Raw genomic sequence first — 24,632 nt, 5'->3', positions numbered from 1 at the left:
TGTAAAATGTATGCTAGTATGTGTAGTCTAATTGTATCGATCCTGGCGTGTGCACGTGTGCTGGTTTAGTTACGTACGGACAGTGCAGGAAGTACTTGTAGTACTGCAGGCCTCTGGGTACTGCAACAGTGCTACCGTACTTCCCTTAGTATCTGCTGCACCTTAAGGTAACAGTCCACAAGAAGCCACCCCGGGTACTGTTCTACAACATATTACAAGCGTTTTCTTCTCTTTTAGTCTTTTACCAGAGACCATAGTTTTCTACACTATATTGTCTTACTTCAATAACTCTGGTCTAACAAGTCGTTCTTCAACTGTAATAATATTTCCACAACATACTAAGATTTTTATTCTTTGTACATAAAGAGTACTTCCTTTTTGACCGACATCTACGTGATATTGCATTCTGCTTTTACATCCTCATATCTTTATTTCTACACATATACCTTCTTCTTTTTCTTATAAGACCTCACAGTAAACTGCGAAGAGGTTACACAAAAAATCAGTAGACAGAACATATTACTGTTATTGAATCAGTTGGTGTTGTACATTGAAAATACGGTCCATATCCGCAGTCCTAGATAATATCGATAGATCTTAACTATCTGAGCAGGCATATTATATCGGTTTCAGACTTACATCCATCGTCAGAGGTAGGAATAATTAGTTTGGTGTAAGAAATTTCAACTTCCTTAGGTGTCTGTCTCACATTACACTTTCTAGCTTCCGTAAAACCGTATTTTTCATTATCCTCCACCCCCAGTAGACTTAGATTTACGCGAAATCTTGCTACACCAATGTATATACTGAAAATCTTGGTGTGGGTGGAAGTTGGTCTAGTGGTTAAGAGCGTGGCATTGTAAACTGGGGAGATCCCCAGTTCGGATTTCCGCGTATGATAACTTTTTATTTGTTAGAGAAAATTAGTTTGTAGTCAAGTATGAGCTTCCGTGCACGACACCAAATTGGGTAGTTGGACGTTAAGTCCCGCCTGAAAAAATAGGAGATTACATTATAGGCGCCACGGTAGCCGAGCGGTTAGGATACTAGACCCGCAATGCTAAGATGTATTGTTGGTTTAGTGGGTTCAATTCCCGGTCTCTAGGCCTTGGATTTTATTTAATGGTTAATTTAAGAAATTTTGAAGTAAAGTATGTTTGCTAGTTGCCTCCGTCCACGACACCTAATTGGTAGTTGGACGTAAAGCCCCGCCTGAAAAAATAGGCAATTACTTTACTTTATACTGAAAATTATAAGATAAATTTCACATAACATTGGATTTCACAAAGGATAGGACCACAAATTAAGGGCAAAAATGTCACTATAAAGGTACTCTATTTTCTCCCCCTCTTCTTTCAAGTATTTTAAACCGAATTTTCCCCCCAAAAAATATAAAATTTCTCGATCTACATCCAATCTAAATAAATTGATCACAAAGTTTAGAGGAAATCTCATTATACTGGAAAATCTGTTCATTAAGGGGGGAACATTTCCGGCCATTCGATCTAAGAAATGTTCTTTAGAACATTCTGGAGCTTGATGTTTTATAAAGAGAGGCTTTGAGGGAGAGAGATTCCCATCTTGGGCGGTAATAATTGGCATTCCGTTGGCTTAACCAGATGAAAGCAAGTAAAGCTTGACAATTAAGGAATGAAATAGCCTAGGAGTGACGCAAGTACTTGGTTAAGCACCCAGGGCAATCAACAAGTGACTGTGCACTGAGCCAACCGCGACCCCATAACACGTATCTATCCCTAACGATGAAAAAAGAGCTTTTTTTGGGGGGTGCTGGGGGGGGAACTGTTTGAGAAATGCAACATTGTTATCGTGCAGGACGCTGAGATCTTGGAGAAAGTACTTTAGGGATGGATATACGAGAATCCAGAACAAAGCTCAACCTACTTTTTCTATTGCACTTCAGCGATTTTTTTTTTATTAAAAACATTAGACATGAACAGACTTCATGGTATTCTGGATGTAACATTTTGGATAACAGAAAACCAAAGTGAAGGGGTTTGCAGAATGTAATTTGTGTGCTTATTGTTCATTTTTCTTTTAGGAAGGAAAGGTGGTTTGGCTTAGCTTTAAAGATTTTGCGCTTAACGTCCAACTACTACCCAATTTTGGCTCATGGAATGGCCGGAAACATACGCCTTTTCAATTAGCTTTTTTGTTTTTTGTCTGTCTTTAGCCTACACAGAAGGTAGGCTAAACGAGGCAATCGAACTGGGGATAACCCACTTACAAATCCATGCTTCATAATCGTTACACCATCCCTTATTTGTAGTTGCAGAAAATGTAGAATTTCAAGAAAATGAATTGATATTGCGCGATTTTGTTCCAAAACTATATCTTAGCTGATTCCTCCACTAGCGGGCATGCGACTCTATTCTGATTGGATAAATGCACAAGTTTAATGCAGCTAACATCAGCGCACGTCGGAAAGGGTGAGTGAGGCGTTCTAAAGTCTTTCCTGTCTATTCCACTTGGACTGTACCATCATCATCATCCCTTTGTGACTGACAGCTTCCTCTCTGCAGCCGACATGATCGGAGCTCGGATCTTGAAATCTAACTAGACAGGTTTATCACTCTCATCAAGTCTTGGTTGGACATTATACTGTCAATCCACGTCATTGCTTGGCCTGACTGCTTGCAGTTTGACTGTTTATACGTATATGCGTTCATAGATGGTGTTATAAAGTTATATGCGTTGTAAGAAATTAAAATGACAATTCAAATAACAGCAAAAAAATATTTTTTTTTTTAATAAAAAATTTGTCATCGATCTTTTCCTCTCCTGAAAGTGAACATCAGCTGTTCAGCCCGCTTGGGGAAATCCTGTAGTTTGTAAATATGTGAGTGCGTGCATTTATTTTTGGATTTTGTTAGGAATAAAATGGGGGAAAAAAAACAAAAAAATACAATAACAAAAAATATTAATAAAAATACAAAACAAAAATTAGTGAGTGAGAGAGTGTAGAAAGAGAGGGTTTAATGGCGCAGGAACGTACAACTGCCGCCATCCGTGGCGCGGGCAAGTGGGGGCGCATAACGATCGGCGAAAGCTGATTGGCAGAGCGCCAGGTCGATGTGGCCAATAGTTTGTGCGCGCGTGTGTGTGACGTCAACGGTGGGGTCCCCCCCACCCGAACGGTTGTGCAGAAAACACCCATTCACAGGAATGATGAAGAAGAGGATTTTTTGATTCCTTTTTTTTTTTTTTTTTTTTCCTGCTTTAAATACCACTCCTGTGTAGTCATGATTGTAGCAGCACATTGCTGGCAAAACTTGCCTTGTTTAGGAGCAGGATAGGTGACCCTTAAAATGCGTATATACTCTCTGGATTTTTAGACCCCCCCCCCCAGGGTTCTTCTCACCTGATAGCAATTATACCTTAGTACAAGGGGTGTGTGGAGTTTGAAAATCAAAAGTTTTAAAAAAAAAAATGGACTCTTAATGGACAGGGCGTTACAAATAGGAAGTCGCCAAATTTTAAGGATAAATCAGAAAAAAGTTAACAAAAAATAACTATTTCCTGCCGGAACGTGCAAAAATTACGCAGTTTTGCGTCATATTAAAAATAAAAATGACGTGGTTCAAGTGATGACGTTCGATGGAAATTTCGAGACATTCTTCTCACACATGGAACCTACTTAGATTTAAAGTAAAGTAATTACCTATTTTTCCAGGCCGGCTGTACGTCCAACTAACTAATTAGGTGCCGTGCACGGAGGCGACTAACATATTTTACTACAAAATTTCTCATATTAAACATTAAATAAAGTGTAAGGCCTAGACACCGGGAATCGAACCCCCTAAACCAACAATACATCTTAGCATTGCGAGTCTAGCCTCTTAACCGCCTAACATACTTTACTATAAATTTCTCATATTAACCATTAAATAAAATCCAAAACCTAGACCTGGCGAATCGAACCCACTAAACCAACAATACATCTTAGCATTGCGGGTCTTGTCTCTTAACCGCTCGTCGCCTATAATTGTAAATATTTAGAATTAATTTCATAATTTATAAATATACTGATTTTTTTCATGTTTACTTGATGTTCACCAGTCCTAATACCTAAGGTAAAAGCCCCAACTGGTCCACCTGATCGCCCCTCTACACATGGGGCCGATACCCCAAGGAAGGGAGAATTCTTTTACCCTTCTCCCCCCTAGGAATGGTGGTATAGTGGCTATAAATTTCCCTAAATATTGAACCTATTATCCTGCCACATTGCATCCCTCCTAAATAATAATCCCCTGTTTGGAATAATGGCTTAAAGTTAACTCCATAGCCACATAAATGTTCTATTGTGGGTGGTTCCATTGGGGAAAAAACCCTTATTTGTGAATTTAATGTTGGATCATCTGTTAAGTCCTATAATTGGGGCAAGTGTCAGTGATTTTTACGCCGTCTAGAAAGGTTTCACATTGGACTTTTATTGTCTCCAGGGAGAGATCAGGATCATGAAGCTCCTTTTACGATAAAGTCCAGTGTTGCTTTGAAATTGGTGGATCACATCAAGTTTGTGGTCAATTCAAGGCTGTGAACTTGAATATCATCATTTTAGAACAGAGATTGTGGTTGTTGTTGTCCTATTTACTCGCAATGAGACACTGAGTTGTTTCCAAGAAAAGCGATTCTTTACACGTAATCAAAGCTGAGTCCTTAAAAAAGCCTTCATGCTATGCAAAATGTGGGCCTACAAGCTCGTAATGAAATCGGAAGTTAGTTGATGGTCGGTTCTTGTATGTCGGTTCGTACAGATCATACATTGAGATTTAACAAAATTGTTCTATATTAAATGAAGTTGAAAATGAGAGTTACAGCAAATTTTAAGCTAACTCACAATTTCAGCAACTTATAACAACAATATAAACACGAGCTTATGAAAATGGCGCCTCTTCCCCAGCATCATATATTCAATTTTATATTTATAAAAACTAGATGATTTTGTGTCATGTTTTGATGAACATAGCAGCATCTTTTCTTAAAAAAAGAAAATTTCATTAAAATATCACTGTAGACTGGCACATTCAAATATATTCCATTATGTGGGCAACATGATGTAGCATAGCAGTGTACGGTCTCTCAGCTATTGGGTCCCCTTTCGCCATGCGCCATAGATAAGCATTGATAAAAGGGATGGATAATGGCTGTGATAAGGTTATACTCCTCAGTGTATATATACAAGCTCTTGTCAGAAGGAAGTACGTCAGGTTGTCACGGTTAGACCCCTTTCAACTCATGCTTCCGCCCTTCATATTTACTTCATAGGGTACAGTTGCCCTCTTGAGATAGTTTTATTTCTATTGATTTAATAAGACAGTAAAGTAATGTAAGAAAAACTGTAAGGAAGATTATCCACCCAAAACAAATAACTGTCTTCTTTTTTTTTCTTTTGACTAAAGAGACGCTACATGTTCAGACTTGTCGAAATGGGCGTGGCTATAAAAAAGAATATCGTAAAAAAGATTTTCCATAGTGTTAAAAGTGTCAAAATCAGAGTTCCCATAAATGGCACTTTGGAGTAAAGTGTATCCCCTCTCTTCCCCGGGATTCTTCCTTAAAAAAATCAATCAACGCTTCCAAATTTAGATTGTCTCGTTAAAATAGGAAATTCTTAGTACCGTAATTTCTTTTGTTGGCTTTGAACTCGGAAGTTAAGTAATCCTAACTTTAAAGTCGTAATAGAGGTAGTAATAGTTCTTACATATGACTATTTTTGTAATTAGTGTAAAAGTCTTGTAAGACATCCCTTCACCACAAGTTGTTAATGAAGTTAATCCCTCTTGAATCAAGAGAGGAAAGTTCCCGATGAATTTTAATGGACTCCACCCACACACATCGCGGTGGACTGTCCCAAAAAGTTAATGAATCCTGTGGAGTTAGTGGGCTTCTTGTTGATCCTGTTTGTAGCCCAGATCTCAGGCTGATTCTATGTCCTATTTCGGTGTTGCGGGGGGGGGGGGTAAGAATTTAACTGCGGAAGAGAAGTAACAGGTTACAATTAATTTATGGCTGAATTCTTCGTTTATTCGATTTTTTTGCCGTAGAATCGATTATTCATAATAAATCGAGTATTTTACAATTAAGTGTAAACGCCGCAAAAAAAAAGTGCCCTAAATGAACTAATGAAGCCCTGATTTACTTTAAACAAAATTTTAAAATTTATTCTTTGTTTCCGTTCTGGGCTGCACACTAAGAGTTATCTGTTTTTCCGGTATTTAAAGAGCTTTTAAAACGATTACTTCCGGTGAAATCTCGAAAATTAAAATTCTGCACGATTACAATGCTTCCTTCTCTGTACGATAAGAGGATACTTTAACTAAGATTGAAATAGCCACTGGTGGTGGTAGCAATTTGGTGTGGTGTATCGCCCAATGGATTAGGCAAACGACACACATACACATGGAATCTGCATTTGATAAAACAAATGCTCGTAATCATTGTAGTAGTTATAAGAAATTAGTTAAATAGCAAACAGGAAATGTTGAATGGCATTGTTTTGTGGAAAGAAAGTTCGTTCGGGCGCACAACTGTGATGGGAAAATTGGCGTTACCCACTGACAGACTAGTTTCCGTTATGCGCTGGAAGGTGTCTATGTCAAGGTCGGCGGTTACCATCTGAAGAAGGTAACAGTTGCTGTTCCAGAAACTATGCAGTGCCTACTTGAGAGAGAGTGTTCGTCTTCATGAGTTACCGCGAGTTAACCAGGTCCCCTCGCAACTAATTTCAGAAAATTCTATTTCTTTTCGCCCCAAATCGAGGTAGATAAATCGATTTTTTTTCGATTTTACAATTATTTTACATAAATCGATTATATTTAATTTTTTTTTTTTTAATGATTTAAGGCGCGTCAACATGTGAGGTTATTGGCGCCCGGAACTTTTTTCAAGCCGGCCTTCGGACAGTGTGAGCTGTAACAAGCTCCTAGGAAGAGAGAAAATCTAAGGGTCAGCAGCTGGGATTAGAACCTGGGACTTCCGCTTGGGAATCCAATTCGCTAACCTTATAGCTAATCTCGTCCCTATCAATCTATTATTGTGTAATAAATCGATGTTTTTTCAAATGTTTTGTGTAAAAACATGAATCGAATTTTCCCTTTTAGTAAGAGTACATCGTGATTAAGACCCCAATTTAAGACGTACAAATGTTAATTATAGAGTAGAGTAATTAATTCTGCAACAAATGAAAATTATTTATTAGACGTTTGAGAAAACCTCGTCTGTTTACCCAAAATAATGCAAGAATACATCGAAAATTTTGAAAGGCACTTGTAGGAGGGGAATTTCCTGCCAGACTCTGCCGGATGTCCCCTTAGACAAGATCATTATAAAGGAAATTTGACATCTTCCTTTTTTGGGTTCTTTGTATTTATTTATTTCCTTCCCTCACCAATTAGTCTTTGTGCAATGAGGACTCAGTGTAGCCCAATAGTGAACCCAAGAAAAACTGAGCAATCTTTAACGCTTAGAAAATTTTCCAACCATTCCCTCATTATGGCTAACTTTGTACCAAGATCAAAAAGTTTAATTATTTTGTTTTTTTTGTTTTTTGCTCATTGAATTACATTTTCCTCACTTTTCTTTGTTTTAAAGATTTCCTTTCAGTTTGTTTATACCATTTTTCTTTGTTTTTTTTTTTTACTCCGACTTCCGCTGTTATTAAAGGAAGTATTGTTTGAGATCAGTATTGATTGGGCAATCAATCAGTTTTGAATCACTTAAACAAAGATACCCATTTATAAAAATAATTTTTTTTAAACCCAGGACATCAAAACATTTACCTAGAATTGAGAGGAAGTGGATTTTTAAAGTCCAAAGTCTGTTTGGTACAGTTGAGTTTCCGGTTAAGAGTTTTTACATCGAATTAGGAATTCTAACAATTTTTTTTTATTACTTCATGTAGGCAGTGGAAATGAATCTTGTATTGAGGGGGGCCACTTTAAAAGTGGGGTCTTGTAGTTATAAATCTTCTGAATGTTTATAAAGTTCTCGCAATTCTTATAAAAGTCTCCCAAGTCGAGATCCCAACTATATATATATATAGTTGGACTGGAATTATATATATATATATGTATAAAAGTTATTTTATGCACTCATAATGCTTTTTTTTTTTAAGGACAAGGGTTCAAAATAAAAGTACTTTTTCGTTTGGTCGATCTTATTAAATATTTTACTGATTACCCCAACATTACTGTAAAAGTAAAGTAAAGAAATGCCTATTTTTTCAGGCGAGCTTTACGTCCAACTACCAAATTAGGTGTCGTGGACTGAGGCGACTAGCGAACATACTTTACAACAAAATTTCTTTTATTAACCATTAAATAGAATCCAAGGCCTAGACACTGGGGAATTGAACCCACTAAACCAGCAATACATCTTAGCATTGCGGGTCTAGTCTCTTAACCGCTTAACATACTTTACTGTAAATTTCTTATATTAAACATTAAATAAAATCCAAGGCCTAGACCGGGAATTGAACCCACTAAACCAGCAATACATCTTAGCATTGCGGGTCAAAGTCTCTTAACCGCTCGGCTACCGTGGGGCCTCCAGCATTACTGTTTTTTGTGTATTCAGGCGAAAAAATAAAAATATAGCGTGTGACACAGGAACTTTGAATAGTGAATGTCCAAAATAACTTTTTGCTGATGATGAATGAAGTTCCGAAACTGGACTGGGATTAAACTTCTGTTTTTATAGTATGTTGTCCCTCACTGCGCCACCCAGTCACATTTTTAAAACCATTTACTTTTTAGCCACTTGTCCCTCCATTTTAATTTTTTTTATTTCTACCATTTTGGATAATAAATGTATGTATTAAATAAAGCCATGTCTTTATTTGTTGAGAGGGTTGTACGCCCCTACACAATGTATAAACCCCCCTTTTTTTTTGTACCGATTAACATGCAGTGGATATACATACAATTTGCCATGTAAAATATCTACTTATTCTCTTTAATAATTAAAAAAAAAACTAAAACCAAAATGGCGATCGCCTTGTCAAACAAGTTTCTGCAAGCGCCACATATCCTTCTTTCTTTTTTTGTGGATATTTTACGACCGAATCTCTAGACATTAGTCCGAGGTGTGGTGGCCTTACATTTTTGCTGAGCAAAATTTAAGATTTTTCTGGCAAAAAAGAGTAAGAATTCTTTTATTATTATTACTTTAACGGAGGAAAATGGAATCTTGAGCATTTTTCTATTTTGGCCATTCTACCCCTGTTTTTAGGACGCAAAAATATGACAGAACTGCAAAGCGTTTGGGTAGTTTGAATTGAAGAGTTAGTAGCGAGGTTTTTGTTTCGTTTTGTTGGGTAGAAAAGCCCTTTGTGGGCCCAGGGGCGTACCCTCCGGAACAGGAAGTGGGCCAGTGGTGACTGTATATAGGGGTGTGGTGGACGAAGTCCCTCAATGTTTTGTAAATTTAGGGAATCCTTTGAAAGTGAAATGTTCCAGTGGTTTAATATATACAGGGTGAACCAGTTAGTAATGTCCATAGGCCTACTATGTTTAGTACATCTGAAGTGGACTTCAATGACGTATTGGCCAACTTCATATTTTCCACTATTCTTGAGTGACGTCACTTTAATTTTTTTTTTCTAAAAACTTTACTTTCTAAAAATATTTCCTAACATTTACTCAAATATTTCAGAGAGATCAGAATTAAATGTTTAAAGTGCAATTTGTAACCTTTGACTTCCTTATTTTAAGGACAATCTACTTTAAAAATTGACTACTGGTCCCATCTAAAAGAGTTTTCAATGAATTAAACAACTTGATAAACTAACACTGTTGGTGTGCTCGTGAACACATTTTATTGCAAAACAAACGTAATTTCTCATACGAAGATAAAAGGAATGCTGGCCAAATGATATACCGTTTAAAAGCCCACATTAGGCAAGGAAACTTATACTAAAAAGTGCCAGCACCTAGGTCTGATAATGATCACATAACGGCCTAATGAGTTTTCTTCAAAAATTGCCGATTACTTTTATTTTCCCAGTATCCAGGAGGAAGATTTAAGGCTTTTCGGAGAATAATTTATGCTTAAAAATGTTGTCAATTTTCTAACCGTGTCATCAGAATCGAATTCGTGAAGAAAACTTTCTGAGAAATAACATTTTTATTGCAAAAAAAAAGTAATGATTTTAGAAAAAAAAAATTAAAGTGACGTCACTCAAGAAACAGTGAAAAATATTAAGTTTGCTAATACGTCTTTGAAGTCCACTTCAGATGTACTACACACTGTAAGCCTATGGACAATACTTACTGGTTCACCCTGTATGTAAATACGAGGGTCGTTTGAAAAGTCCGTGCAAAGTCAGAGAGATAGCACCACTGGCGCGTATCGAGGTTATGTTTAGTTAGTAGCATCTCTTGGAAGAACACACACCAAGTTTCAGCCAGATCAGTCTATTTCTTTGTGTTTGGCATTCGTTTGAATCGAGGAAGTCGAGTGATTTTCAAATAAATGGACGAAAAAAATTTCGTGTGTTGATTAAACACTACTTTATGAAAGGCAAAACGCCTTAGGAGACTAAAGAGAAGCTTGATAAACATTATGGTGACTCTGCACCTTCGATTAGAACAGTTTATAAGTGGTTTCAAAATTTTCGGAGTGGCCATATGGGCACAAGTGACGCTGAACGTTGTGGACGCCCTGTTGAGGTTACTACTCCAGAAATCATTGATAAAATCCATGACAGAAGAGTGAAGGTGCGTGATGAGATTGCTAGTACTGTGAGCATCTCGAATGAACGGGTACATAATATTTTGCATCAACATTTGGACATGACAAAGCTATCCGCAAGATGGGTGCCGCGATTGCACACGCTTGACCAAAAACGAAATCATGTGAAGTGTTACAAGGACGGTTAGCAGCTGTTCCAGAAGAATCCTCAGGACTTTAAGCGTCGTTTCTTCACTGTGGATGAAACATGGATACATCACTACACTCCTGAGACCAAAGAACAATCTAAACAATGGGTTACCAAGGGGGAATCTGCGCCAAAAAAGGCGAAGACCGTTCCTTCGGCCGGAATAATTATGGCGACTGTCTTTTGGGATTCGCAAGGAATAATCCTCATCGACTATCTGGAAAAGGGTAAAACTATTACAGGTGCATATTATTCATCGTTATTGGGCCGTTTGAAAACCGAGCTGCAAGAAAAACGCCCACGATTGGCCCACAAAAAAAGTCCTTTTCCATCACGACAACGCACCAGCTCACACCTCAGCAGTTGTGGTCGCAAAATTAATGGAAATAGGGTTCCAACTCGTTTCACATCCCCCCTATTCTCCAGACTTGGCTCCCTCGGACTATTTGTTCCCCAATATGAAGAAATGGCTGGCGGGAAAAAGATTTTTTTCAAACGAGGAGGTGATTGCAGAAACGAATGGCAATTTTTCAGACTTGGACAAATCCTATTATCCGGAAGGGTTCAACAAACTAGAGCAGCGTTGGACGAAGTGTATAAGCCTAAAAGGAGACTATGTTGAAAAATAAAAAAGGTTTACCCCCCAAAATTAAGTAGTTTTTATTTTTGCACGGACTTTTCAAACGACCCTCGTATATAGGTAATTCCAAAAAAATACTAATAAAATTGAACTTTAAATATTCGGTAAATTTTGTTTCATCACATTCTTTAAATTATAACTATCGTCTTTAACAACACTCGCGTTGTAAAAAAATAAATAAATAGATAAACATGGCAGTCCTTCAAATTAGAACGTGTAGACAGCGTAAGCACATTTTTCTAGCAAAATTCCTAGTTACCAACAGGCTTATTTCCGGTTGCGGCGGAATTCTTCACGCTTAAGAACGGATTACACGCGGCACTCTTGATATTTCTCGTGAATTGCAATATCTCACACACACTGTTGGTCATCACTTTGATGAAAAACAAGATACAAAAATGGTCGTCATTAATCAAGTTGCTCTTGCGATTTTCTTTGTAGAAGAAAAAGATGTTGGTAGCTGCTGTTCAGTGATTATGAAGTAGAAGTGAATCGAGTGGAGCAGAGAGAAGGGAATAATGTTGTGGATGTCTTGTTGTTGTTGTTGTTGTTTCCAGTGGTATTTAGGACAGTTTTGTTTACAACTTTTATTTACTAGAGTTACTTCTCCTCCCTCGAGTAGTCCTTCTACACACTGTTCTTTCCTCAGAATCAGTTTTCATTACCATAGCAACACACGGCAGAGTACGGTTATGTGCGCGTATACTTTACTTCCCCTAATGTCCGGTGGGAAATGATGGATGTTGAAAAAAAAAAATGTCCTTAAAATATTATTGAGTAAAAAGAAATACAGTGTTTTGAAAGTTTGGGGAGTTTTCTTCTTTTCTTTTGAAGTTTTAAAGTGGTTAGTGTTGTTGTGTAAGTGAAGGGAAAATAAAGGTATATCTTGGGTTTTTCCGCACTGAAAAGGTATGTTTACGATTTTCCTATTGGAATGAACCAATTAATCATCACTTCCGTTACCACATTAAGAAAATAGATTCTACAGCTGAAATTGCGCGCTGCTAAAAATGTCGGAACTCTTACAAAAAAAAAAAGAAAAAGAAAATGCTGATGATAATCATGAATGTGAAAAACTGTATGATAAATTAAGGCTTTCTAGGTAAACTCTAAGAAAATAATGGATTTTCTATTTTCTCTTCCGAGATTTTCCCGAAAGATGGCTCCAAAGATTTCCTTTAAACCATGTCTACAGACATTGTACTCATGGTGGTCTACAACCTTTATTCGAAACATTTTCCGAAGAAAATTCATTTAAAGGTACTTCTAGAATCTGTAGTGTGGGTGAATTTTTCCTCGATAAAAGAACCATTTAAGTATAATGTACGGTTTTATGTTGTAAGGTTTTTTGTTTTGTGTTCTGTTTCTTCTTCGTCTTCTTCTGTTTCTTCTTCGTCTTCGTCTTCTTCGTCATCTTCTGTTTCTTCTTCTTCGTCATCTTCTGTTTCTTCTTCTTCGTCTTCTTCTGTTCCTTCTTCGTCTTCTTCGTCAACTTCTGTTTCTTCTTCTTCGTCTTCTTCTGTTCCTTCTTCGTCTTCTTCGTCAACTTCTGTTTCTTCTTTTTCGTCTTCTTCTGTTTCTTCTTCGTCTTCTTTCTTGGCCTTATGGTAATTCCCCAAATTAGCCATCATCATGCAGAGGTTTGTGTTTTTATGTAGTAGGGTGGTTTGTCTGTTAGTATGTAAAAGTTTTAAAGTCACTGTCCTGTGTAGTTGCGTGAGAATTATATTTTAATTTTATTAGATTCTAATGTAGTTAATACAAGTCAGGGTTTGGGTAAGTCAGTACGTATATTTAAATTTTATTAGATTCTAATGTAGTTAATACAAGTCTGGGTTTGGGTAAGACAGTATATAGTGTTTAAGTTGGCCGGAAGTGGACAGTTTGTCTGTAATATTGCCGTCCCACAGCTGATCCCTACCGTTCTTGTTCTTGGCTGCAGGCCAAGATGATATGATGTGTTCTGTTCTTATTATGAAGAGGAAGGTTAAATTTGTTGCTAACATTGCGAAATTAATGCAAAAAAAATGCAACATCCGGGAAGTACGCCTTTTCTGAATGGAAGAAATGAGCACTGATTAGAACAAAAACAAATCATTAATTGATTAATTTTAGACCAATCAAAAGTAAGGGCTTACCTTTATTGAACTCCAGGTACCATGGACGGGAAATACAAGCACATACTTTACTTTTAACATTTTTTTTCTAACAATAAAAAAAAAAAGTAGCTACACGTAGGATTCGAACTTACGATACCACATCTTCTTCAAATCCCTTGCACTAATACTCGTCCATAATTGATACCAATAAAATATTTTTTTTTTTTTCAATTAAAACACAAATCCTTAACTTCATTCATAGATAAATCAAAATAATGAATTATAATTTGAAATGTACTGCCATATAAGACCCTTCATAACATATTTGTTGTAAGAATACTAAAATTATAATTTTCCAAAATTAGTTGGACAAGTGTACGATGAAAAATCACTACAAATCTTTTTTTTAGTTGTAAAATGATTCAGAATTTTACAGAGCAGAATACTTAGAACTTAACTTTATAGAAGTTCTATTTTCTATGTTATAGCTTAACGTGTACAAATCCGATTGGGATATCCAAAAGAATGGAATTTTCAACGGAATTCCATGACGCCAGCTATGACGTAATTGTTCCGCAGAATTTGTTGGTTCACTCTTGTGAAATAATAAATCTTTTTTTATTTATTTATATCCGTGAAATTTATTTAAATAAACATTTATAAACTCGTGTTAAACTATAAAAATTCTCAAAATAAATCAAAGCGGAAATGATACCATTCCAAACAGGAATTCTTTGACGAGGACGTCATCAAATTGATTTCTTCTTAGAAGTGCCAAATTAGGAGCTAGAGCCATTTTTGTGTTGCTCTTATTTTGGAAGATCTTTATTAGATGTATTTCTTTTATTACGTGTCCATCGTAAATAATTCAATTTTATTATAGCAAGTTACTAATCGGTACGGCAGTCCATAGAATAGGATCTCCCACTCTGGACCATCTTCGGCCTTGATGCGCCATCTTCTTAACGCCATTCCGGCACTATCAAACTCTGAAGACGTCCTGGTATTCTTCGGGATCCCTCTCACCATAATCCAATCTTCCCACACTTAAAATGGTGGCCACCATGACTTGACTCATGCTGCTTTAGTTCCAGAATTTTCACCCGTTTTCCCACAAGCCATTTTGAAACACAGGGCCGTGCACAGTTTTTCTTATTACTTTTTGATTTTCTTTGCTCAACTCTCTGGCTTTAGCTAGCGGAAGTGATTATTGGATTTAATAATAGTTTTGTAGGCTAAAAGTAGGCGCCTTGCGAGCTGTCCTTGACTTACAGTAATTCCAAGTAATGCGATTACTTTACTAGGTGACTTTTTTGGGATCTGATCTAATCTATTCTCTAATCTACTTCAAGGAATTGATTCGTTAGATTCATTCACTTGAAAGGTGTGTATTGGTTTTCTCGTTACTGGTTTTAAATAAGATTCTTCTTAGTCATTAATCTGATAGATTAGAAGAGTAGTTAAATAATTTGCTCTACTACAACCTGGACACCAAATTAAACATGCTGAGTGGTGATTCAGTACATGGAGGGAATGGAATGGCGAGGAATCTGAAACCTTAATGTGTTCTCCCTTAGCCATCCCTGAAACAAGAAGTATATCGTTTAAAACCCCTAGTGCAATAACGGTGGTAAGACATCCCTGGGACTCTCAAAATCTTCCAAAACTTTCCCATAAGAGTGTACCGCTCCCTAAAGTGTACTACATCTTGGAATGTTACTGGATTAGCCGAAACTTGTTAAGCATGCGCACTACGATTGTGGGTTTTCTAAAATTCTGAACTTTTCAAGGGAAAATCCCCTTCAATTCTTTGTAAGGCAGAGCTTAGAGGAGCAGGAAATCATGTGAGTGTTTCATAGTTTCATTCATTCGTATCACATTTTGCTTATTTCATCCGCCTTAGATAACTTTTTCTTTGGGGTTCTCTTCCCTATTAATAATAAACTTGCACAAATATTTTTTAAACCAAAAAAGATCAATGCTCCTAATTCTTGGATTACCTGTTGAATGCTTTAAAATATTTTTAGTTACATTAGCGCGGGTTTTTAGGGTAAAAACTTAAAAAAAAACAAAAAAAAGCCGTTACTTTCCGAAAAAGAATGAATGAGAGAGAAACATGAATGAACGGCGGCGACCCAATGCTCTCTCTCTGTCGCAGGACTTAGCGGTAACTTAGTAATGTCCTTTGCATACATATTCTTCCCCACTTGGTTCTCCTTCACTCTGCATACTCTCCCACTGTTCTACTTTGTTCTATTATATCTTCTAGTTTTGTTCTTGTCTATTTTGTTGGTGTGGAATTGTTCTTTGGAATAGATCCGTGAAAAAAGTTAACGACCTTCCCCTCCCCTCATCGTACTCAATAGTTTTCTTATCTTGAATTTTCGCAGGAAGCACCCCGTATCGAGTCTTTTTAAGATTTTTAATAAAAATGACGTAATCATCAAGAAAATTTACGTGAGTTGATATCAACAATCAACAATTAATCTTTTATAAAAAAAAAAACACTAGGAGAATGTACTGGAGAAGTTACATTAAAAGTAAAACAAATGGCTGACATTACTAGCGTGGCGAGCATTTAAGGGCTAGAAAGAAGTACGATCGGAATATAAGAAGAAATGATACTGTAAAGTCTCTCCTCTTGAAACTAATGTGCCTGCCGAACTAGCAGGAAACTTGCTCGATTGCTCCAGCGGCAGTAAGTGACATCAGCCCCAGTGCTAGTCTACCACTCCTTCTCCAGTATTGATTATTCAATCAAGAAATTGTTGAACGAGATATTTAGCCCCCCCCCCCCAGGGTGGAGGAGTCAGTCCAGAAGAGAGCTCCTAGTGGTTGTGTGCATGTCGTACAAGAAGATCTCCTAAGGAGTTTTGTAACTATTGCTTACTCTCCTCTCCAAGCAAGTACACTTGGATAGTTTGGCATCTACTCTTCCTTCCAAAGTTTGATCGCCTTAGTTCTCTCCATAACTTGATGGCGCACTTGATATTTGATATCTTCATTATCAATTTAGTGCTATACAGTCTTCTTGGTGCCAAACAGTTCTCTCGTCTAAGGAAAATAATCAACACAACTTTGACCATTTGGTCTATTCTTAGTTTTTTAATATCACCTTCAACTGTACTTTAATTTTTGCCTTATAAAAAAAAACACGACAGCATGTATTTAGAACCATTTATTTTGTAAATCTGGAAGTTGATGTAGATAAAAATACGGAAAATATTAAAAGTATATCAAGCCGAGCGGTTAAGAGACTAGACCCGCAATGCTAAGATGTATTGTTGGTTTAGTGGGTTCGATTCCCGATGTCTAGGCCTTGGATTTTATTTAATGGTTAATATGAGAAATTTACAGTAAAGTATGTTTGCTAGTCGCCTCCGTCCACGACACCTAATTTGTTAGTTGGACGTAAAGCTCGCCTGAAAAAATAGGCAGTTACTTTACTTTTACTTTATTAAAAATATACATCACTGTCAGATAATATAAAGTAAACACACGTAGTAAAAATGTCCGGAGGCCGGTAGTGCTGTGAAAAATGTCACTATCTCTCATACATGCTTATGCACACATTCATGCACATGCATATTACCTCTTGGCGGATAGATAATTTAGATTTTTAACATGATATTGTTGTAAATAGATAACCATAAAGTTTGAATTGTAATTTAGGTGGTATTTAACTAGCGAATGATTGGGTTTGCCTACGTCTCCCCAGAGTTGATGTTATTAAATTGAAAGAGCCAAACAGGCGACTCCAATGGTCACTCATTAAATTATGTTGGCTATTGTATAAATATCGGAGGTTATTTAATAGCTTTACAACCAGTTTAATCCCTTTCCAAAAGAGCTAATCATGTTATCCCTAGCATTCATCTAGGATATCAATTTATCTAGTGGTTCTATTGAAAAATTGAATACAAGTTTTTCCCCTCAAAAGCCCCCGTAAGAGAGAAGCTGTAATGAACAGAGATGTGTGGGTGATAATTACAAACAGGATGTGATAACCAATAGGAAATGTGTTGTGAATGTGAGAAGATAAAACAAAACTTCCCGAAGGAAGGATTGATGGCCAAAAACCACACGAAAAAGCGTAATGTTGAAAAATACCCATCATCGGCAATATTTTCCTCTTGAATTTCCCAACTTTTCTCGAAAATAAGGAGCTATCTCCCAGAATAAAAAGATCAAAAAAAGAGGAGGGAAAAATTCCTAGCGTAACGAAAATTCCAATGAGAAATCTTATATTAAAGAGAATTATTTTCTACGCAAAATATGGCCTCTGTTAAATTGAACAATATCACGTAACAACAATATTGCTGTTACCATACCTCTAGGTGGTGAGTGGTGGGGTGATATTCTTGTGATATTAATTTGTAGGTAGGTAGGTAGGTATATTGGAGGCGGTAGAAGGGTGTTGCTGTACGAGGAAACAGATATGTAGATCGTTAGGAGGACGCGGGATACACGAGAGAGATCGCCGCCTCCATTGGGTGTGGCGCTGTGATCGTGGGTGGAGCGCACCGCGTGTGCAGGAGCTTGGATTGCCGCCTCCAGCTAGTGCTTGGCATTGACCTTACTTGACATTGGAGTTGACAGTCTCTTATGGTTGTTAAGAGAGAGGTCTTCTTCAGCAGTTGCTTTATGTCTCAATTTCTTTTTAAACGGACTCTCTTTATGTGACTGACTTGATCCCAACAGATCTAACCAAATAATAAGTTTACAAAGTTGTGCTAAATTATTATCTGTAAGTGGTAATTTAATGTCAATAATTAGGAGCCCCTTACCATAAATGGAAAATTGTAACGCGTGAAACGCTCGCAAATATCCCGACAGAATGTTGCAACTTTCCTTCGGATTTTTCATTAAATCGGAAATTTTTTAGCTACACATCGAATCCACGGTACTCCTGCCATTATCCTTTTTCTTTAAGATGTCTTCTCTCTATTCAGAGTAGTTCCTGGCACCTGGTTTTCAGTTACGTTCATCATGAGCATTGCCATTTTAATCGGCCAGGCCATGGCCCAAGTATATCTCCGACCACTTCTGTACTTCGTTGGAGATTTGCCCATTAAAATGCCTGTTCTTGAGGTGTATATCTTCTCCGAAGAAGTTTCTTCTCTCATCTCATGGTGGATAAGGTTTTCTTAATCGGGAATGGTTTGTACTTTGGTCCATCCTCAAAAAAATCGATGGTCTTTAAGTGGTGTTTCCGGTTTAGGGATCGCTACGTTTGTATAATCAGGTTTTCTGGTAATCAGAAACGTACAAGATTTGACTTCCTGCAATTTATTTATTTATGGTACCAGAGAGAGGTACCATTTTTTTAAAAAAAATAACTTTTCCTAACTCAGGAAAGACTGAAAACTGTATTTCCTTTACTGTCGTGAGAAGGTGATAATTGTGTTCTGTTTGTGGAATTTTTTGGCGAAATATTTCTTCTTTTAACTTCTGCTAAAAGTAGAACGAAAAACAATCTTTGGAGATAAAAAAAAAAAGAAGAAAAAATAAATTAAGCAGTAAGTTTGGTTGGAAGGAGGGTCCCGAAATGCAGTCCAAAGTTCCGGGTTATGTGCCATCGACCAGCCAAGAATGAGACTTTATTTTTCTAGGTCATACGACACATACGTGTAGGGCTTCTCTCTGTGGGGAGTGTTATTCTGGTGACGACCGGCACGCATAAAGGGGGTCCAGTTGGAATGCCCAGAGAGTTGCATGTCCTGTAAGGATGGAATCTGAGTGGGGCAGATGAATCCCCAGTAAGGGTAGAGAGAGAGAGACAAGACAGTTAATGAGAAGAGGGTAAAAGAGCAATTAAAAAGAATAATAAACTAAACACTACTGTCGGTGGAGGGGATGACATGAAGGTGCATATTGTATTGTTGGAGGGGGCAGCTAGGCAGTTTGGCCGATATATTGAGGGAAAGTTGTTTACAATGATTCCCCAAGCGGTCTGGTCCAACGCTGCAGCATTCCATCGGCTGGAACCCACACTGCATCTTCTCAACTTCCTGTTTCATCAAATTTAGCCGAGAAACGCTCTCCTACTGCTTTCTTCTGTTGCAAATCTCGAACTTTTGGAACCTTATTTACTTGCTTACGAACATCCATACATACTTAGCACATTAAGGAATTCAGTATCCTGGATGTATTGTTCAGTATAATGTTTTAAGTAAACATGATTTAAAGTTCCGATTCAGACAGCTTTAATGGGGACGGGTTCCCAATATAACCTCTGAGCTTTTAAGACTTTCACTTTTAGAGCTTGCCTTTGGCTTCTGTGAAGCACCAACTACAGACGGAGTCATCTGAGTATCGTAATTAAACTCTTACAGGAAGAATGAATATGTTGTTGCTTAGAGTTCCGAGTTGAGATCCCCCCCCCCTAAAGTGCATCCTCCCAGGATTTTCTCTAAACCTGTTCATCTTCGAGATAAACATTTTTTAAGGATTTTTTCTTACTGTGAATTCCTCATATTAACCATTAAGTAAAATCCTAGGCCTAACCACTGGGAATCGAACCCACTAAACCAACAATACATCTTAGCATTGCGGGTCTAGCCTATAACCGCCTAACAAACTTTACTGCAAAATTTCTCATATTAACCATTACATAAAATCCAAAGCCTAGTCACCGGGAATCGAACCCACTAAACCAACAATACATCTTAGCATTGCGGGTCTAGTCTCTTAACCTCTTGGCTATCGTGGCGTCTAAAAAAAAATTAAGGTGATAAATTAAATGCTCATAGCATTTTTGTTTTTTAATACTATTTAATACTCCATTAATTAAATTTACGTATACAGAATTGCAAATAATGTGAAACAAAATGCATTTTATTTTTATTCAACTTGTAAATTGTAAATTTATTGATCCAAAATAGTGATAATTTCATTGTTTGTAGGAAACCCAGACCGTGTGTGGTATCAAAATTTTATTTAGAAGCTCCTCGTGTGTTATGATTTCCGGTTGTAAGGAGGTAAAGAGTGATAAGGAGAAATGGTTCTAGTTACCGTGCGTGCGCAGTGTTGCCCTTAGATGAGAGGTTTTTTTTGTTGTTTGTGTTGATTGTTTATTAGTGCAGAGGGGGAGGAACTGTGGAATGTTGTGTTGTCTTAACGCACCGCGCGCACACACACACACGCACATACAACAAATCCCATGCGTACATACTTAACCCACAACATACGCACCTAACCAGCCATAGAGAGTGAGCTCCTACTGGGCGAACATACGCACCTTACCAGCCATAGAGAGTGAGCTCCTACTGGCGCGGCGCGGCGCTGAGACCATGCGCACGCGCACACGCATTTCAGCTAACTACGTACTAACACACCACAATCTATACGAGGACGGTGTTGTTTACAGTATTGGTACATTCACCTTTCTGTCTGTCTATCCCCACTCCACTAGTTCCACTGGTCGTACAGCGCAGTGCTGCTGCTGTTGTGTGTTCCCCCACCATTCGGCTAGCATTCAACCATCTGTGTGCGTTCTCTACACTTATTTATTTCCATTTTTTTAAATTCCATTTATTTATAATATTTAAGAAATAAAATTAATCTGCTTTGGAAACTCACAGGACTGTCTAAATGTTCTCATTTTTTTACGTTTATTCAAACCTATGAATTGTGATAAAAATAAAATTAATAAATAAAAAAAAGACCCCTTGTTTAACTCCTCATTTTACAATAAATTTTAAGGAACTACGATTTTTCATTTATTTATTTATTTATTTATTTAGTTATACCGATCCAACATACTGGTCGACGAATTTGTACAAAAAAATAAAAATAAAATAAAACTATAATAATAAAATAAAATACGATTGCGGTACTTTTTACTGCAAGTGGAAGAGAAAGTAATTAAAACTGGGTAGAAAGCCCTTGAAAAGGAAATAGGTGGGCAATAACTTCACTACAGTTAAACCTTCCATTGTAACAATCCAGAAACGAGGTCAAAATCGTCACGAAAACAATCGTAACTGACCCCGAGTCCAATATAATTACAAATATTCAAGGTCAAGCTATGGATTACATATGAAACTTGACCGGAAATAGAAGTAAACATACAACTCCTTCAGGTTGGGAGCTGAAGACCTCCCCCCACCCCTTTCAGGGCGAATTGGATGGACAGTTTTTGGTTCTGATCGGTTTAGCAAGTTCCATCCCTCTGGGGTTAGTTCACCCTCAATTCCTTTCTGAGTAGACCGTGGACAGATCAAGGAGATCCCCCCTAAAACACTCGGGTTTATTTTTGAATGAAGATTTGAGGGTCTCCAGCGCCTTCTCCTAATCACCAATGGCTGTCTATGTAGAGTACGCGCATATAAAGTATTTTGTTCATCTTGAGAGATAGATCTGCTTACTCCGTGGTTCGTAACGGCTGGTTAAAGAATGTCTGCTCCACTTAACTTCCTGTTATCGGTTCTGTCTGTTCCATGTACTCTTTGACATCATCAGTTTCCTCCTCCATCTGCGTCTATCTTAACTATTTTCATAGTCTTTACATCCTCTTTATTGTTCACAAGTTAATATCTGAAGTTAGATTAGATAGTGAGGTGGTTGATCACTAAGGCACTATACATGTACCCTCTATTAGAGCTTCTGTATCCAAGTCCAGCTATTTTTATTCCATTTAGGAGTCTGGCGAATGACTGTGGTTAGAGCTCCTTCCAGTCCTGATTCTTTAAAAATACTTGAGCAATGGTGTCAAACTCAATTAAACCACGGGCCACTTGGAGGCTAGAAGTTTCACGCGGGCCACAACATATTTACAAATTTTTTCTAGTTTTCCAATATCTCTGGATTCAGAGACTGAGAACAGACAATCTTCATTAAGGCAGATAGATGTTTATCCAGTTAATCTTGGATCTGTATGCCGTTTTATCTGATTTCATGGATGGAAAATAGTTGCTCAGACAATAATAACAGCAAATAATTTGTACAGCAAACATTTTTGGATATTTCTCACCTAAATAAGAATATATTTTTGAGAATTCCTACTTCGTCTTTTAAAAACATGATCGTTGTGGAATTCCACTGAGAGTGGCAGGACATCTAGCTTCCAAACGTTGTTAGAACTATGTCAGCGCGTTAATACAGGCCTGCAGGCGCTCCACAGAAAAGACCCTGGGGTCCACCCAGTATACTGGGTCTTCAGTAGTTAACGGAAACTGGGAATTGTGGGTACCGGATATTGCCTTAATCCTCCTTCATAAAAACTTTTTTTTCTATTTTCATTTTTATTTCAGTACATCGGGGGCCACCAGCTTGACACCCCTGTATATGAGAGTAAAGCGGAAATCTGGTGTTAGACTCCTGGACATCGAGTTTCTCTTCTGTAGGCTCTTAAGAGCATTTCCGAATTGCATCCTGTAAGGGAAGTCTGCCCAGTAGTTTTCCCAATAGAATTTTTCTAGAATTGAAAAAAAAAGATACTTGCAAAGAATGAATGAGGAAGATTCTGGAAAATTGTATCAATTGGCACTTCTGGGTGGGCAGTGGCGGCGGGGGTTTCTTCGCCCCTTCAGATTCTTATTTGTTCTTCCTGCCAATTTATATTTTCCCCGGGGAGACACTTCTCTCCGATGGAGCCTAAGTTACCCTCAAAACTCGGTAAAACTATTCCAACATCCAGAAACCTAGACAGGGTGTGATTAACCATTCTATGGAACTCCTGAGTGGATAATTCGGGGGAGGTATACGCGGATATAAAGACCCACCTGTTGGTATGTGCTAAATTGGCGCCCAGTGAGGTTGTGCACGGCTTTCTAGATCTCTAGAATGGTGGTGGAGATGACGGGCAATACGAAGATTTCCTTTTAATCTTCTTATTATCTTTTTTAAATATTGGTAAAGGTAATATACAAGTGTTATCTACACGAGTGAGATGGTCGCTTATTTCTGTCCCTCCGGTGAACGTGTGAAAAAGAGCGGGTAAGTGAGAATGCGCCGTGGTGTTAGTAACCATGACAACGGCGGCGCGCCAAGATATGGTGGCAGCGGCGGCATTTTTCCCCCACTACCATCTCTCTATGTTTGTTGTGTATGTATGAGAGATGGAATGGAGGGGGGGTGTGCCAAGGTCCGCCACAGTGTTGTGGTGGGGGGTGGAACGGTCGGCGATCTGCTGCGTAGTACACTGGCCTCCCAGTCGGTTCAGGATAACACGTTGCTTGTGCTAGTTTTCCCTCAAGTTTTACCCTATTTTTTAAAATTTCCCCCAAACAAATTCGTTTCCCTTTAATTTCGTCTTGAGAAAAGGGAAAATTATTAAAGTCATTCATTTTTTTTTGCTTTTTTTTTTGGAAAATTGAAATCAAGTGGTGAGCGAGAGTATTTGTTTATCCAGGAAAATGGAATACATAGTTTTCACTAGCTTACAGGTTAGTACTTTGTTCTAATTAGATTATACCAACATACAAATAACATCCTCTATTTTTTGGTAGCATTCCCTCATTTCCCGCCTATTTCTCCTTCCTGTTACTCAACTTTTTGCCCCCACTCTTCTTTTTTTTTTAAGGATCTCCATTTCTGGGAGATTTAGGTTAAGTCAGGGTGAATCCCTGCAGGGGAAAAAAAAAAAAAAAAAAAACGGCGTTCGTGACTCTAGCATCTTCTCCGTGGTGCGCACGATCCAAATTAGTTACTACGTTGCGGCCTTGCCCCTTATGCTTTCAATCCAGTCACTCTGTCAAGGTTTGTTAGCTTCCCAAAAGCTCTAAGGTATTATCCGAACTTTCTGCTTGGTTCTTTTTTTAAAAAAAAAAAAAAAAAACGAGAAAAATGAAATTTTCCCGATGATTTTTCTTTATTGACTAAAATTATGTTTTCCCCTGTTTTTTGGGTTTATTGCGTTGGTGTCATTATTTTAGTGAAACAATCCCTTCGCCTCCCTCGTAACTGTAACCATCTGTTCCTATAGAATCCAGATCTTTTGGGCTTTCACTGAAAATGTTCACTCCTTTAGGGCGGGAGATAGAACCCAGCAGCT

At 37.7% G+C, this 24,632-nt stretch overlaps 1 protein-coding gene across 5 annotated transcripts in view; it reads left to right on the top strand.

Moving 5' to 3' along the window:
- The window catches only part of LOC141450082 (serine/threonine-protein phosphatase 4 regulatory subunit 1-like), a 187,441-nt gene that overhangs the window by 73,043 nt on the left and 89,766 nt on the right, over positions 1–24,632 (top strand). The window contains exon 1 of one of the 5 annotated variants that reach the window (XM_074120129.1): positions 23,767–24,024. The exons of the other annotated variants lie outside the window; for them this stretch is intronic. The gene's annotated coding sequence lies outside the window, so the exon portion shown is untranslated. Of the gene's footprint in view, positions 1–23,766; positions 24,025–24,632 lie in introns of those variants that run through there. 5 annotated transcript variants of the gene reach the window in all.

Source organism: Rhodnius prolixus, unplaced genomic scaffold (genome assembly GCF_049639745.1).
Source record: "Rhodnius prolixus isolate KJV_2025 unplaced genomic scaffold, Rpr scaffold_2, whole genome shotgun sequence".
NCBI classification, from domain to species: Eukaryota; Metazoa; Arthropoda; class Insecta; order Hemiptera; family Reduviidae; genus Rhodnius; species Rhodnius prolixus.
The sequence above is the reverse complement of the archived record's forward strand: the minus strand, read 5'-3'. Positions and strand labels throughout refer to the sequence as shown.